The sequence below is a fragment of the Schistocerca serialis genome, chromosome 3, assembly GCF_023864345.2.
Source record: "Schistocerca serialis cubense isolate TAMUIC-IGC-003099 chromosome 3, iqSchSeri2.2, whole genome shotgun sequence".
NCBI classification, from domain to species: Eukaryota; Metazoa; Arthropoda; class Insecta; order Orthoptera; family Acrididae; genus Schistocerca; species Schistocerca serialis.
In genome coordinates this window covers 219,651,465-219,666,391 of record NC_064640.1, presented here as the reverse complement: position 1 = coordinate 219,666,391, position 14,927 = coordinate 219,651,465, and positions in this window count along the sequence as shown.

The following is a 14,927-nucleotide window of genomic DNA, read 5'->3' as shown; positions in this document are numbered from 1 at the left end:
TTTCATCTTCCAAAAATGGCTCAAATTGCTCTGAGCACTATGGGACTTAACATCTGTGGTCATCAGTCCCCTAGAACTTAGAACTACTTAAACCTAACTAACCTAAGGACATCACACACATCCATGCCCGAGGCAGGATTCGAACCTGCGACCGTAGCGGTCACGCGGTTCCAAACTGAAGCGCCTAGAACCGCACGGCCACAACGGCCGGCTTTCATCTTCCAGACAGGTAAAATTGTTAAGAGTTTAACGAAACTCAGTTAATTTGCAAATATCACATGTTCAGTGATAAAAGACGTTCTTGTGTTTCAAGGTACAATATGGTGCACGACCGACTAAATATGGCTTAACCATTCACACCTAATACAGGGTGTTCAAAAAAAAGTGTCGAATACTTTGAGAGCTGGTAGTACTCATTGGAACAGGAGAAACAAATCCAATAAACAAGAGTCCGGAAACGCATACTTCCCGAGACAAACACGCGTTTATAGGAAAGACTGCGCGACGCTTGGTTGCAGATATTAATACTGTCGTTGCATTGGCGCTCCGTCAGATGTGTGGGCAAGGTATTATAATGTCTTACTCACAGTACCCTACCTACTATTAGATGGTCTGCTGTCAGTGGCATGGTTCGAGTCGTGTTGTAGGCTACGTCAGTTTTCGTAGTGTTTGTGTGCCTTATTCTACAGTACTGCCAACCCTGATACGTATCATGGTGTTTTACTTTCTTCCAAAGGCGGAGTCATTTGTGTGTTTACTGTTATTGCGCTATTTATACGTACAAATGGCGTAGCTCATTTACATTTTCTCTCTTCAACTACTTGGTAGCAGTGGAAGCCTACTACTCGACAAGTGAAATGGCGGATGTGACACTCTGTTATGGTTTAGCAAATGGACGTGGCCTGCGAGCTCGTGCCCTCTATGCTGAAAAATACCCACAGCGCAAAGTGTCCTCTGATAAGCTGCTGAGCAGAGTTTCCCAGCGTCTGAGGGACACCCATACCCTTGCACCTCGGAATACTGACAGTGGAAGGACCCTCACAGTCCGCACCCCTGACATAGAGGAGCGTGTATTACGTTCGGTGGAAGAAATCCCTGGGACTATTAGCAGCAGTAGGTGGCGTGTTTCATTCTCTTGTCTGGGGGATTGGTGGGGCGGGGGGAGGAGGGGGGGGGTGTCGGTACCTCATGAGAAATTGCTGTACCGCATCATCTACAGCGCGTTCAGACCCTATGACCACAGGAGCATCATGGCAGATGGAGGTTCTGTCAATGGCTGCTGCAGAAGTGTGCCGCAGATCCACTCTATACATAAATGGTTCAAAAGGCTCTGAGCACTATGGGACTTAACATCTGAGGTCATCAGTCCCCTAGAACTACTTAAACCTAACTAACCTAAGGACATCACACACATCCATACCCGAGGAACGGTTCGAATCCGCGACCGTAGCGGTCGCGACAAAAATGGTTCAAATGGCTCTAAGCACTATGGGACTTACCATCTGAGATCATCAGTCCCCTAGACTTAGAACTACTTAAACCTAACTAACCTAAGGACATCACACACATCCATGCCCGAGGCAAGATTCGAACCTGCGACCGTAGCAGCAGCGCGGTTCCAGACTGAAGCGCCTAGAACTGCTCGGCCGGCTCACTGTTTACATTCAAGATTTTATTTACCAATGAGGCAGGGTTCACAGAAGATGGTTTCTGAATTTCTATAACCAGCATGTATGGGGAGATGAAAATCCACAAGCAATTCAGGAAAGAGGGCATCAACACCGATTCTCAATCAACATACGAGCAGGCGCACTTGGCAATAGATTAATAGGGCCATACGTACTACCACAAAGGTTAACAGGGGCGCATTATCGGGACTTCCTCATTAATGTATTGCCTACTTTGCTGGGGGGTAGCCCGCATCTCGTGGTCGTGCGGTAGCGTACTTGCTTCCCACGCCCGGGTTCCCGGGTTCGATTCCCGGCGGGGTCAGGGATTTTGTCTGCCTCGTGATGGCTGGGTGTTGTGTGCTGTCCTTAGGTTAGTTAGGTTTAAGTAGTTCCAAGTTCTAGGGGACTGATGACCATAGATGCTAAGTCCCATAGTGCTCAGAGCCTTTTGAACCATTTTGCTGGGGGCTGCGCCACTGCAGCAGTGAATGTAAAATGTGGTTCATGCGTGATGTCTCACCAGCACGCTTTCGTCACAATGCGCGCGAACATCAGATGCAGACGTTTCAGGATGGCTAGATTGGTTGGGGGGGGAGAGGGGGAGGGGGGCACACGTTGGCCCTCTCGTTTTCCAGACCTCAATCCCCTACACTTTCGTTTATGAGGACACTAGAAGGAATTGGTCTACGCCATGCCAATCAACGGTATGTGGACACTGCAAGCTCGCGTCTTGAATGCGTGCCAGCGGATACAACAACAACTGGGTATACTTCAAAGGGTGTGTCATTCCTTACGCCGGAGGGCACAGGTGTGCATTCTCAAGAATAGACGCCACGTTGAGCAGCTCCTGTGAATATGTGTTTATGAATTTCCGCGTCCATGTTAATTGGACTTATTTTTCTTGTTTCGATGGGTACTACTACCTCTCATAGAATTCGACAGCTTTTGTTGAACATCCTGTATAACTACACTCCTGGAAATGGAAAAAAGAATACATTGACACCGGTGTGTCAGACCCACCATACTTGCTCCGGACACTGCGAGAGGGCTGTACAAGCAATGATCACACGCACGGCACAGCGGACACACCAGGAACCGCGGTGTTGGCCGTCGAATGGCGCTAGCTGCGCAGCATTTGTGCACCGCCGCCGTCAGTGTCAGCCAGTTTGCCGTGGCATACGGAGCTCCATCGCAGTCTTTAACACTGGTAGCATGCCGCGACAGCGTGGACGTGAACCGTATGTGCAGTTGACGGACTTTGAGCGAGGGCGTATAGTGGGCATGCGGGAGGCCGGGTGGACGTACCGCCGAATTGCTCAACACGTGGGGCGTGAGGTCTCCACAGTACACCGATGTTGTCGCCAGTCGTCGGCGGAAGGTGCACGTGCCCGTCGACCTGGGACCGGACCGCAGCGACGCACGGATGCACGCCAAGACCGTAGGATCCTACGCAGTGCCGTAGGGGACCGCACCGCCACTTCCCAGCAAATTAGGGACACTGTTGCTCCTGGGGTATCGGCGAGGACCATTCGCAACCGTCTCCATGAAGCTGGGCTACGGTCCCGCACACCGTTAGGCCGTCTTCCGCTCACGCCCCAACATCGTGCAGCCCGCCTCCAGTGGTGTCGCGACAGGCGTGAATGGAGGGACGAATGGAGACGTGTCGTCTTCAGCGATGAGAGTCGCTTCTGCCTTGGTGCCAATGATGGTCGTATGCGTGTTTGGCGCCGTGCAGGTGAGCGCCACAATCAGGACTGCATACGACCGAGGCACACAGGGCCAACACCCGGCATCATGGTATAGGGAGCGATCTCCTACACTGGCCGTACACCACTGGTGATCGTCGAGGGGACACTGAATAGTGCACGGTACATCCAAACCGTCATCGAACCCATCGTTCTACCATTCCTAGACCGGCAAGGGAACTTGCTGTTCCAACAGGACAATGCACGTCCGCATGTATCCCGTGCCACCCAACGTGCTCTAGAAGGTGTAAGTCAACTACCCTGGCCAGCAAGATCTCCGGATCTGTCCCCCATTGAGCATGTTTGGGACTGGATGAAGCGTCGTCTCACGCGGTCTGCACGTCCAGCACGAACGCTGGTCCAACTGAGGCGCCAGGTGGAAATGGCATGGCAAGCCGTTCCACAGGACTACATCCAGCATCTCTACGATCGTCTCCATGGGAGAATAGCAGCCTGCATTGCTGCGAAAGGTGGATATACACTGTACTAGTGCCGACATTGTGCATGCTCTGTTGCCTGTGTCTATGTGCCTGTGGTTCTGTCAGTGTGATCATGTGATGTATCTGACCCCAGGAATGTGTCAATAAAGTTTCCCCTTCCTGGGACAATGAATTCACGGTGTTCTTATTTCAATTTCCAGGAGTGTATACTGCCCAACTAAATTAAATAATCACTTTTTCGAAACCCTGTAACTGTCTCCCATAGTGACTCGTTGGTTCGAAATTTGCCTCACAGGTGCCTACAATCTTCCACTATAATGGTACAAATGCATGGCGCCTTGCGACATCTCACAAGTCAGTCGGGCCATGCGATGCTTCAAACAGCAAGGTGTTGAGACATGCGGAAAGATGGTCACAGCTGAGAAGTTCATGTGTGCTGTAAGGTGGGTTAATGATGTCGCACGGACACCAGATTTCTCTTTGGTGCTGCCCAACGCCACCGTGGGCGTGCCACAAGATAGGACGATCATCACAGCCCCTCTTGCCCACATTTCACCCTTTCTTTTGGCGTCTCTGCTATGGAGCCGAGAACCACGACACCCAGAGTAAAAATCACATGGTTTTCTTAAAGGTGGTCGAGGGAAGCATTTCAGACATACCGCTCCTCAGAACCGACACGAAAATAACTCAGGTTGCCAATGAAACTACACCTTCACTTGGGCCGGCCGGTGTGACCGAGCAGTTCTAGTTACTTCAGTCTGGGACCGCGCGGCCGCTACGGTCGCAGGTTCGAATCCTGCCTGGGGCATGGATGTGTGTGATGTCCTTAGGTTAGTTAGGTTTAAGTAGTTCTAAGTTCTACGGGACTGATGAGCTCAGATGTTAAGTCTCATAGTGCTCAGAGCCATCTGAACCATTTGAACCTTCACTTGGAGCGTTAATTCGCACACATTTCGAGGTCGAAAGCGACAGTTCGCAATTCGATGAGCAACAGGAAGATGTTCTTGACAAGATTTAACACTACTGACACCCTCGGACGTTTCAGCACTTCTCTAAGGATATACTGGTGCTGCATCCCCATTGAACGTGATCGCTCCCATTTGGAGTGCAACGCGACTGTAATTTTTGCTCTTGTGTACAGGCAGGAGCCATCAGGGACAGCTTAAAAACGTTGACGAAATTTCAACGAGCTCAGAAACGTCAAAGAGTACTTATCCCGTTTCAACCCTACTGTTTCCCACCCTCTTGTGCGGTGATTACGCCAGTTTGCAACATATACATGAGCGTGAATAAAACGGCAAAGGGCCCCTCCAACACCTCCCAGTTCGGCAGCACCCACGCAAATTTGCTGAGGCCGTTAGAAATGTACCTTCAGAAATTTCGACATCGAATCAGTCTGACTGCTGTTCTAGCACCTGAGGCATAGGCAACACTTTCGACACCCCATGGGGGCCGTTTGCCCACCTCCAGGCGCTGGAATTGGTGTCAAAGTTCCTCATAGGCACATTTGTAACGTACTCAACAATGTTACATGGTTGATATCGACGGTGTTGTCGAACTCGGTGGTGTTAGGGGGGGCCCTTTCCCGTTTTATTCACGCACATGTTAATGTTACAATCCCCTGTAATCACGGCACAGGAGGGCTGAAAAGCATAAGTACCCTTTGATTCTTCGGATCACGTACTAATCTCGTCGAATGGTTTTGAATGGCCAATAGTGGTTCCAGCCTGTACACAAGAGCAAAAACTGCAGTCGCGCTATGGGCGTGATCACATTCAATGGGGATGTAGCCTCACAATATCCTTAGAGAGGGGCTAAAACGTCCGAGGATGTCAGTAGTGTAAAGGTTGTCAAGAACATATTCCTGTTGCTCATAACATTGCGATCTGCAATTTTAGACCGCGAAATGCTTCAAATGGCTCTGAGCACTATGCGACTTAACTTCTGAGGTCATCAGTCGCCTAGAACTTAGAACTAATTAAACCTAAGGACATCACACACATCCATGCCCGAGGCAGGATTCGAACCTGCGATCGTAGCAGCCGCGTGGTTCCGGACTGAAGCCCTTAGAACCGCTCGACCACAGCGGTCGGCGGCTGTGATGACTTTCCCGTCGTGTGACATGTCCACGGTGGCGTTGGGCAGAATTTTGGAGAAATTTGGTGTCAATGGGACATCATCACCTTACAGCTAACATGAACTTTTGAGTGGTGGCATTTTTTTTTTTTTTCCGAATGTCCAGCACCTTGCTGTTGGAAGCGTCGCCGAGCCCGAGAGTGAAGTCGCAGGGTGCCGTGCTTTTGTACCATTTCAGGGGAAGATTTTAGGCACCTTTGAGGCAAATTTCAAACTTACATGTCCTAATGGGAGACAGTTACGGGGTTTCTGAGAAGTAGAGGAGGAGGAGGAAAAGGAGGAGGAGATTAGTGTTTAACGTCCCGTCGACAACGAGGTCATTAGAGACAGAGCACAAGCTCGGATTAGGGAAGGATGGGACAAAAAATCGGCAGTGTCGTTTCAGAAGACCTTCCCGGCATTTGCCTGAAGCGATTTAGGGAAATCACGGAAAATACAAACCAAGATGGCAGGACACGGGTTTGAACCGTCGTCCTCCCGAATGCGAGTCCAGTGTCCTAACCACTGGGTCACCTGGCTCGGTCTTAGAAAAAGTTACAATGAAATGAACACCCTTAGCTGCTTACAGGCGTTGACATACGTCAACTGGGACAGATGAAAATGTGTGCCCCGACCGGGACTCGAACCCGGGATATCCTGCTTACCTGGCAGACGCTCTATCCATCTCTTTTTTTTTTAATCTCATTTTGTTTGTTTTTGATCGTTGTATCTAGTGGGGGCGGACGTCGCAAGACACCCGTTTCAGTTCGTCGTTGATCTATTAACTCTTTTTTTTTTTTTTTTTTTATTACAGAGGGCAGCTAACCCTCTGACCGCCCATCTGAGCCACCGAGGAAACAGAGGGTAGCGCGACTGCAGGGATTTATCTCTGGCACGCCTCCCGCGAAACCCACATTCTCAACGTATTGTCCCGCACTACATTCGTAGTGCCCCCGCCCATTATACTCATTACTCGCGGCGCGTTACCGATTCCCGTAAGAGTTCGGGCACTGTTTGTGCATTCGCACAGAAGGAGAAGATGGTCAAGTGGCCGGTGAGCCTTAACTATATATTTACTAAGATGGTATCTATTCTTTCGAAAATGTCCGAAAGAAGAGATACCATCTTAATAAATACTTAGAAAAAGTGATCCTTCAATTCTGTTGCGCAACGTAGTTTTAAAAATACACTACAGTTTTACTTGCTATAAGATTCTGTGCCAGAAGAATTAACAATATATCCATAACAAAGTTAATATATTATATAGCACTTTAATAAGTATAACTGTAAATATTTACAAATGCTGCACAAAACACGACTTCATGTCTACCAACAATAATAGCTGTAGAAACTGAAATAAACTGTTTATGGCGGTCTGTTGTGCGCGTTCCTTCATGTTATTCTCAAATCAGATAAAGGCTTAAGTACCGACCAAAAAACGTAATGTGTTCGTAGGTGCACGACGCTCTAGGTACAGCACTCTCTCCTACTACTTATAAGTTCAACGGCATTTGAATGAATCAGTCCGAAAAAAAACGCCCGCATTTGTGACGAAACTATTCTTGACTTTTGCACAACGATAATGCACCTGCTCACTCTTCGTTGGTTCTCGAAATTCTGGCCAAAAACAGTGTTATAATGATGCCCCAGGTTCCTTATTCGCCAGACTTGGCCCCATGTAACTTCTTTTTCTTCCGAAAATAAAGAAAAATCTCTACGGGTTATCGTTTTGCAAGCATAGACGGGATTGAAAACACATAGCTGAGAGAGCCAATAGGTATCCCGTAGATCGAGTTCCGGAAATGTTTCTGAGATTGGAAAAATCGCTGGCACAAATGTATAACACGTAATGAGGACCATTTTGAAGAGGATAACATTGATGTAGCTGCACAAATAAAATTGAAGACCTGAAACAAAAAAGGCTCTATGTGCCAAAATCATGAACTTGAGGAAAATGAGTTGTAAGTATTATAGGTAGTTAATGTTGATAACTGCACTATTAATGTGTTTTATTTGGAGGTTAAGCATAGTATGGATCTAGTTTTTGATGTATTTTAACAGGATGAAAAACTTACTGAACGAGGAAATGCAATGAAAAGTTCTGAGTGCCGTAGTTCATAACTCGGCAACAAGATAGTAAAAGTTCATTCTGGTTTTGTAAAACTGTATGTGGCCATTGCTTGTCAGGTACTGCATCATTTCAATCAAATTTTTCTTCTTTTCTCCCCAGCTGTGGCTTGTAACATCCAGGGCAGGTAGTTGTGTTTTCTCTGTGTGTTGTACTCATACACCTTCATTCGGAAGGACGACGGTTCAATCCCGCGTCCGGCCATCCTGATTTAGGTTTTCCGTGATTTCCCTAAATCGATCCAGGCAAATGCCGGGATGGTTCCTTTCAAAGGGCACGGCCGACTTCCTCCCCCGTCCTTCCCTAAACCGATGAGACCGATGACCTCGCTGTCTGGTCTCCTTCCCCGACCAACCAACCAACCAATCATACACCTTTTCTCAAAATAGGTGTGGTATCGATAGCTACGATGCCACAACGTAGGTGCGCTCTGCTAGGTTGGCACTACCACACCGACACCGACGACAGCGCCCTCTAGCCGGCGCTATGAAGCTCTACGAGCGCCGCTCCGGATTCAGCCCATTTGATTCCAAGGAGACGACCAACCAACACTGTTCTATTTTCATAGTGGGCGAGCCACTACAGATTTTGCCTTTGTACCTTCTAGCCGATGTTTCAAAATGGTTCAAATGGCTCTAGTACTATGGGACATAATATCAGAGGCCATCAGTCCCCTAAACTTAGGACTACTTAAAACTAATTAACCTAAGGACATCACACACATTCATCCCCGAGGCAGGATTCGAACCTGCGACAGTAGCAGCCGCGTGGTTCCAGACTGAAGCGCCTAGAACTGCTCAGCCACCGCGGCCGGTGAGCCGATGTTTGATTGATGTACAGCTTCGCACCTACGTGGTCATCTTCAGTGCAAAGTTACGTATGTCATTGTCTAATATTCTCCATTAAATGTTCTGTTAAGTTAAACGCAGTACCGAAGCAATTCACCTTTTCCTGCTCCTACTCACTTCCTACATTCGGCCTACCCTTCAGTTTACAGGAGCAGACCCACGCGCCGCCTTCCAGGCGGGATACAAAAATAGGGATATCTTATCAAGGCAATCTGATGCTTTCTTGAAATCTATAAATTCATATGCATTCATGTTACTGACGACAAATGGCTTTATTTGTCTTGATTAGTGTATCATGTCCTTTACATCTTACGGAACAATACATATGGTAACTCAAGATAAACAGGTCGTCCAGTTATGGTATAGATTAGCGATCAGTGATGAGACTTACCTCCTGTGCTGGATGACCTATTGCAAGAATACATTTATTACTTTAACTTATGTATTCATTCCCTCCATTTTTCAGCTTTTTCCTCATTGCTGCCACAGTAATTTCTTCTTTAATTGCCGGCCGGTTTGGCCGTGCGGTTCTAGGCGCTTCAGTCTGGAACCGCGTGACCGCTACGGTCGCAGGTTCGAATCCTGCCTCGAGCATGGATGTGTGTGATGTCCTTAGGTTAGTTAGGTTTAAGTAGTTCTAAGTTCTAGGGGACTGATGACCTCAGATGTTAAGTCCCATAGTGCTCAGAGCCATTTGAACCATTTCTTCTTTAATTCGCCGTTTCTTTCCACTCAAACTGTTACAAACATCTGCTGCCACTACTATTTTACCCAATGCTGTGGAGTGCTCGCGCGGAACATAGAGGCTTACATGAGCTAACAGCAGTGACTGTTAAATCGCAAGCCTTCTCCTGGTCGCATTTGGTACTACATTTTCATTCGTGGTAGTTTGAGCATTTTATACGTTATTGGGCATGGCTTGCAAATCCCATATCGCATTCCTTGTTCCTTATTCCTTATTATGGCGCTTCGAGCAGTTTTTATTTCGGGTCTTCAGTTATTTATATACAACAAACTATCCCGTTTTTTTTAACGCACCTCACGCCTTAAAAGCGCGCTGCGATTTGTGAGTGGCAACCGCGAGGTAACCGGTGGTAGCATCAGACTGTACAGCCGGCCACTGCGCTGCGAAGGCTGCTGGCGTAGCTTCCTGCACCTGACCCCTACTTCCGCTGCGGTTTCACGCAGGCTGCGCAGCGCGCCTCAGCCCACGCCGCTGGGCCAATCTGCTGTGCATTCGCCTATCCACAACACCCAGTACGGGACCGCTGGCTGGCAACCGCAGCAAGGAAACGTACGCAGTCTTAGTGACGGACTCGTACACGACAAGAGACCATTTTACATACACTACTTGCCATTAAAATTGATACACCAAGAAGAAATGCAGATGATAAACGGGTATTCATTGGACAAATATATTATACTACAACTGACATGTGATTACATTTTCACACAATTTGGGTGCATAGATCCTGAGAAATCAGTACCCATAACAACCACTTCTGCCCGTAATAACGGCCTTCATACACCTAGGCATTGAGTCAAACAGAGCTTGGATGGCGTGTACAGGTACAGCTGCCCATGCAGCTTCAACACGATACCACAGTTCATTAAGAGTAGTGACTGGCGTATTGTGACGAGCCAGCTGCTCGGCCACCATTGCCCAGACGTTTTCAATTGCTCAGAGATCTGGAGAATGTGCTGGCCAGGGCAGCAGTCGATCATTTTCTGTATCCAGAAAGGCCCGTACAGGAACTGCAACACGCGGTCGAGCATTATCCTGCTGAAATGAGGGGTTTCGTACGGATCGAATGAAGGGTAGAGCCACGGGTCGTAACACATCTGAAATGAAACGTCCACTGTTCAAAGTGCCGTCAATGCGAACAAGAGGTGACCGAGATGTGTAACCAATGGCACCCCATACCATCACGCCGGGTGATACGCCAGTATGGCGATGACGAATACACGCTTCCAATGTGCTTTCACCGCGATGTGGCCAAACACTGATGCGACCATCATGATGCTGTAAACAGAACCTGGATTCATCCGAAAAAAATGACGTTTTGCCATTCGTGCACCCAGTTTCGTTGTTGAGTACACCATCGCAGGCGCTCCTGTCTGTGATGCAGCGTCAAGGGTAACCGCAGCCATGGTCTCCGAGCTGATAGTTCATGCTGCTGCAAACGTCGTCGAACTGTTCGTGCAGATGATTGTTGTCTTGCAAACGTCCCCATCTGTTGACTCAGGGATCGAGACGTGGCTGCACGATGCGGATAAGATGCCTGTCATCTCGACTGCTAGTGATACAAGGCCGTTGGGATCCAGCACGGCATTCCGTATTACCCTCCTGAACCCACTGATTCCATATTCTGCTAACAGTCACTGGATCTCGGCCAACGCGAGCAGCATAGGCTACAATTCGACCTTTATCAAAGTCGGAAACGCGATGGTACGCATTCCTCCTCCTTAGACGAGGCTGCACAACAACGTTTCACCAGGCAAAGCTGATCAACTGCTGTTTGTGTATGAGAAATCGGTTGGAAATTTTCCTCATGTCAGCACTTGTAGGTGTAGCCACCGGCGCCACCCTTGCGTGAATGCTCTGAAAAGCTACTCATTTGCATATCACAGCATCTTCTTCCTGTCGGTTAAATTTCGCGTCTATAGTACGTCATCTTCGTGGTATGGCAATTTTAATGGCCAGTAGTGTATTTTTTAACCGAGTTTATGTGGTTTTAAGTATAAAACTTACCTTCACTACTCGACCGACATGAGAATGAGACGTACGAGGGTGAGTCAAATGAAAACCTTAAATTTGTAATAGCAAACCGAAATTTCGTGTAGTTATCCTGTAAGTTGGTGAACGTGCTACAAACATCGTGCAGAATGGCCTGTAGGTGGCAGCATAGTGCAGATGCACACATACCGTCGCAGTATCATTACAAAGATGGCCGCCCCATTTGCGACTCGCACCAGGGAAGAAAAGCGTTCTGTTATTCGGTTTTTGCATAGTGAAGGTGTGAAACCTATTGAAATTCATCGACGAATGACGGTTCAGTACGGTGATGCATGTTTGTCACAGCAGCAAGTCTACAAATGGAGTAGGAAGTTCGCAAATGGAATGACTTCAATGGAAGTTGCTCCTCGTCCAGGTCGGGCACAACGAGTTGTGACTTCACAGAACATTGCAGCAGTTGAAGCCATAGTGAAGGAAAACTGCCGAGTGACACTGAATGACATTCCAGCATGTTTACAAATTAGTCATGGGTCAGCAGACTACATTGTGCATGATGTGCTCCAGTTTCACAAAGTGTCTGCAAGATGGGTGCCACGGCAGCTGACTCCTGAAATGAGAGAACGACGTGTTGATGCTTGTCAAGAACTTCTTCGGCGCTTTGAACGAGAAGGTGATGGCTTCCTTGCAAGAATCGTTACTGAGGACGAAACCCGAAACCTGGATTCACTTCCACCAACCGGAAACGAAAAGAGCGAGCAAGGAATGGCGCCATTCCTCATCACCAAAACCAAAGAATTTTCGGACAGAACCATCAGCAGGGAAGGTTATGGTGACTCTCTTTTGGGACGAAAAAGGCGTCATTTTGGAGCATTACATGCCTAGAAGGACCACTGTCACCAGTGCACATTACACTGATCTTCTAAATAATCATCTGCGGCCTGCAATCAAAACAAAGCGACGTGGATTGCTGTCAGCAGGTGCCATTTTGCAACATGATAATGCAAGACCCCACACTGCCCATACAACAGTTGCAACATTCACAGACCTGCATTTTGAGTGCCTTCCTCATCCACCATACACACCAGACCTTGCCCCAAGTGATTTTCGTATGTTTGGACCACTCAAAGACGCAATGGGAGGAAAGAAGTTCCGTTCTGATGAAAGTACACCACGCGGTGCTTGAGTGGTTGCGCGGACTAGCAAAAGAATTTTCTTATAAAGGAATTTATGCACTTTGTAAGCGCTGGAGGACTTATATTGAGTGTGGGAGAGATTATGTTGAAAAGTGATACAGCATTGTACCACTTCTGCGCAATAAATAATATTTAAAAAATATTTAAGGTTTTCATTTGACTCACCCTCGTATTTGTCTCTGCAACTACACTCAATGTCAGCATCACTATCATCTGACTCACATGAGATGAATTCGCAATTGCGAATAATGACTACCATCGGCTGTACAATGGCATGACGACACTGAAAATTTGTGCCAGAACGGGACTCGAACCCGGATTTCCAGGTTATCACAATGTCTGATGTGTACAGGAATACAAATAATGGATGTGCGAGTACAGATCGTAGACGTATAGTTGACGATATACGGAAGTTTGGCTCTGGCGGTGAGTCGTGCAGGGATAGCCAAATGGCAAGGCGACCGCTCGCGGTAAGCAGGAAATCCGGGTCCGAGTACCGGCCCGTCACTACTGTTCAAAACGACGACCGCAGGCCTCAGTTGACGTATTACAGCAAAATCTGTAGACAGATTTCTCTCTACTCAAATTCTACTATGCGGACTTTACTCCGAGAGCCTTGGCCAGTCCTCCGTCGGTCGAACGCCCCAGTTTGTAACCAAGGCGATAAATTTCCTTCAATTAAGATGACGCTTGTTGTTAAACTTCTCTCTCTACATTCTTCATTTCAAGTTTCCTGCAATGAGGAATGTTCCCTCTCGACAACGAGTCATGACCTGTGATTGGTGGTAAACTGCAGCGTGGAAATGAAGTGGATGATTATGCACTGTTGTTCAAGTTAGTGACATCGATGTCGACCCAGTAGAAAGATTTTTTTTATGGAGCACACTTGTAACATACGAAAACTTACTTACCACCAATGTCGATGCAGTAGGCATACGTTTTTTTTTTTTTTTAAAGGAATTCAATCATAACTTACAAAAACTCACTTATTATTCGACAAAGGTAATCCGACCGCAGCAAGAATCAAATGGCATCATGACTAGCTGCAGTCGCAATTTGATTCAAAACAAGCAACTCCACTCCCCTCTGGTCCTTTAAAGAATCGAACTCCGATGCATAATACGAGGGTGAGTCAAATGAAAACATTAAATATTTTTTTAAATATTATTTATTGTGCAGAAGTGGTACAAAGCTCTATCGCTTTTCAACATAATCCCCACGTCCAATACAAGTCTTCCAGCGCTTACAAAGTGCATAAATTCCTCTAGAGAAAAATTCTTTTGGTAGTCCGCGCAATCACTCATGCACCGCATGGCGTACCTCTTCATCAGAGCGGATGCTGCAGTTTCATTCAGTGTCACTCGGCGGTTTTCCTTCACTATGGCTTCAACTGCTGCAATGTTCTGTGGAGTCACAACTCGGTGTGCCTGACCTGGACGAAGAGCATCTTCCACGGAAGTCACATCATTTGCCAACTTCCTACTCTATTCATAGACTTGCAGCTGTGACAAACATGCATCACCCTAGTGAACCTTCATTCGTCGATGAATTTCAATAGGTTTCACACCTTCACTACGCAAAAACCGAATAACAGAACGCTGTTCTTCCCTGGTGCACGACGCAAGTGGGGCGGCCATCTTTATACTGATACAGCGACGGTATGTGTGCATCTGCACTATGCTGCCACCTGCAGGCCATTCTGCACGCTGTTTGGAGCACGCCTACCAACTTACAGGATAATGGCGCTAAATTTCGATTTGTTATTACAGATTTAAGGTTTTCATTTGACTCGCCCTCGTATCTCCCTAACTGTGCAGGTACATTCTATGGCACGCGTGGATACTGTCTGCAAAATGTGTTGAGGATAGAGTTAGTAGTAAAGAAGTAATATGGGCAAAGTAAAATGTCATGCCTGACGCCGAAGCTTTATTTCATGAACAGCGAAAATGCAGTAAGTGATAATCTTTTCTCCTTTCATTATTTTGTATCTAATATCTTTGAAATTATGTGTAAAGTTTATTGGAAGCCACTAAGAGTGCTCTCATTCTGAA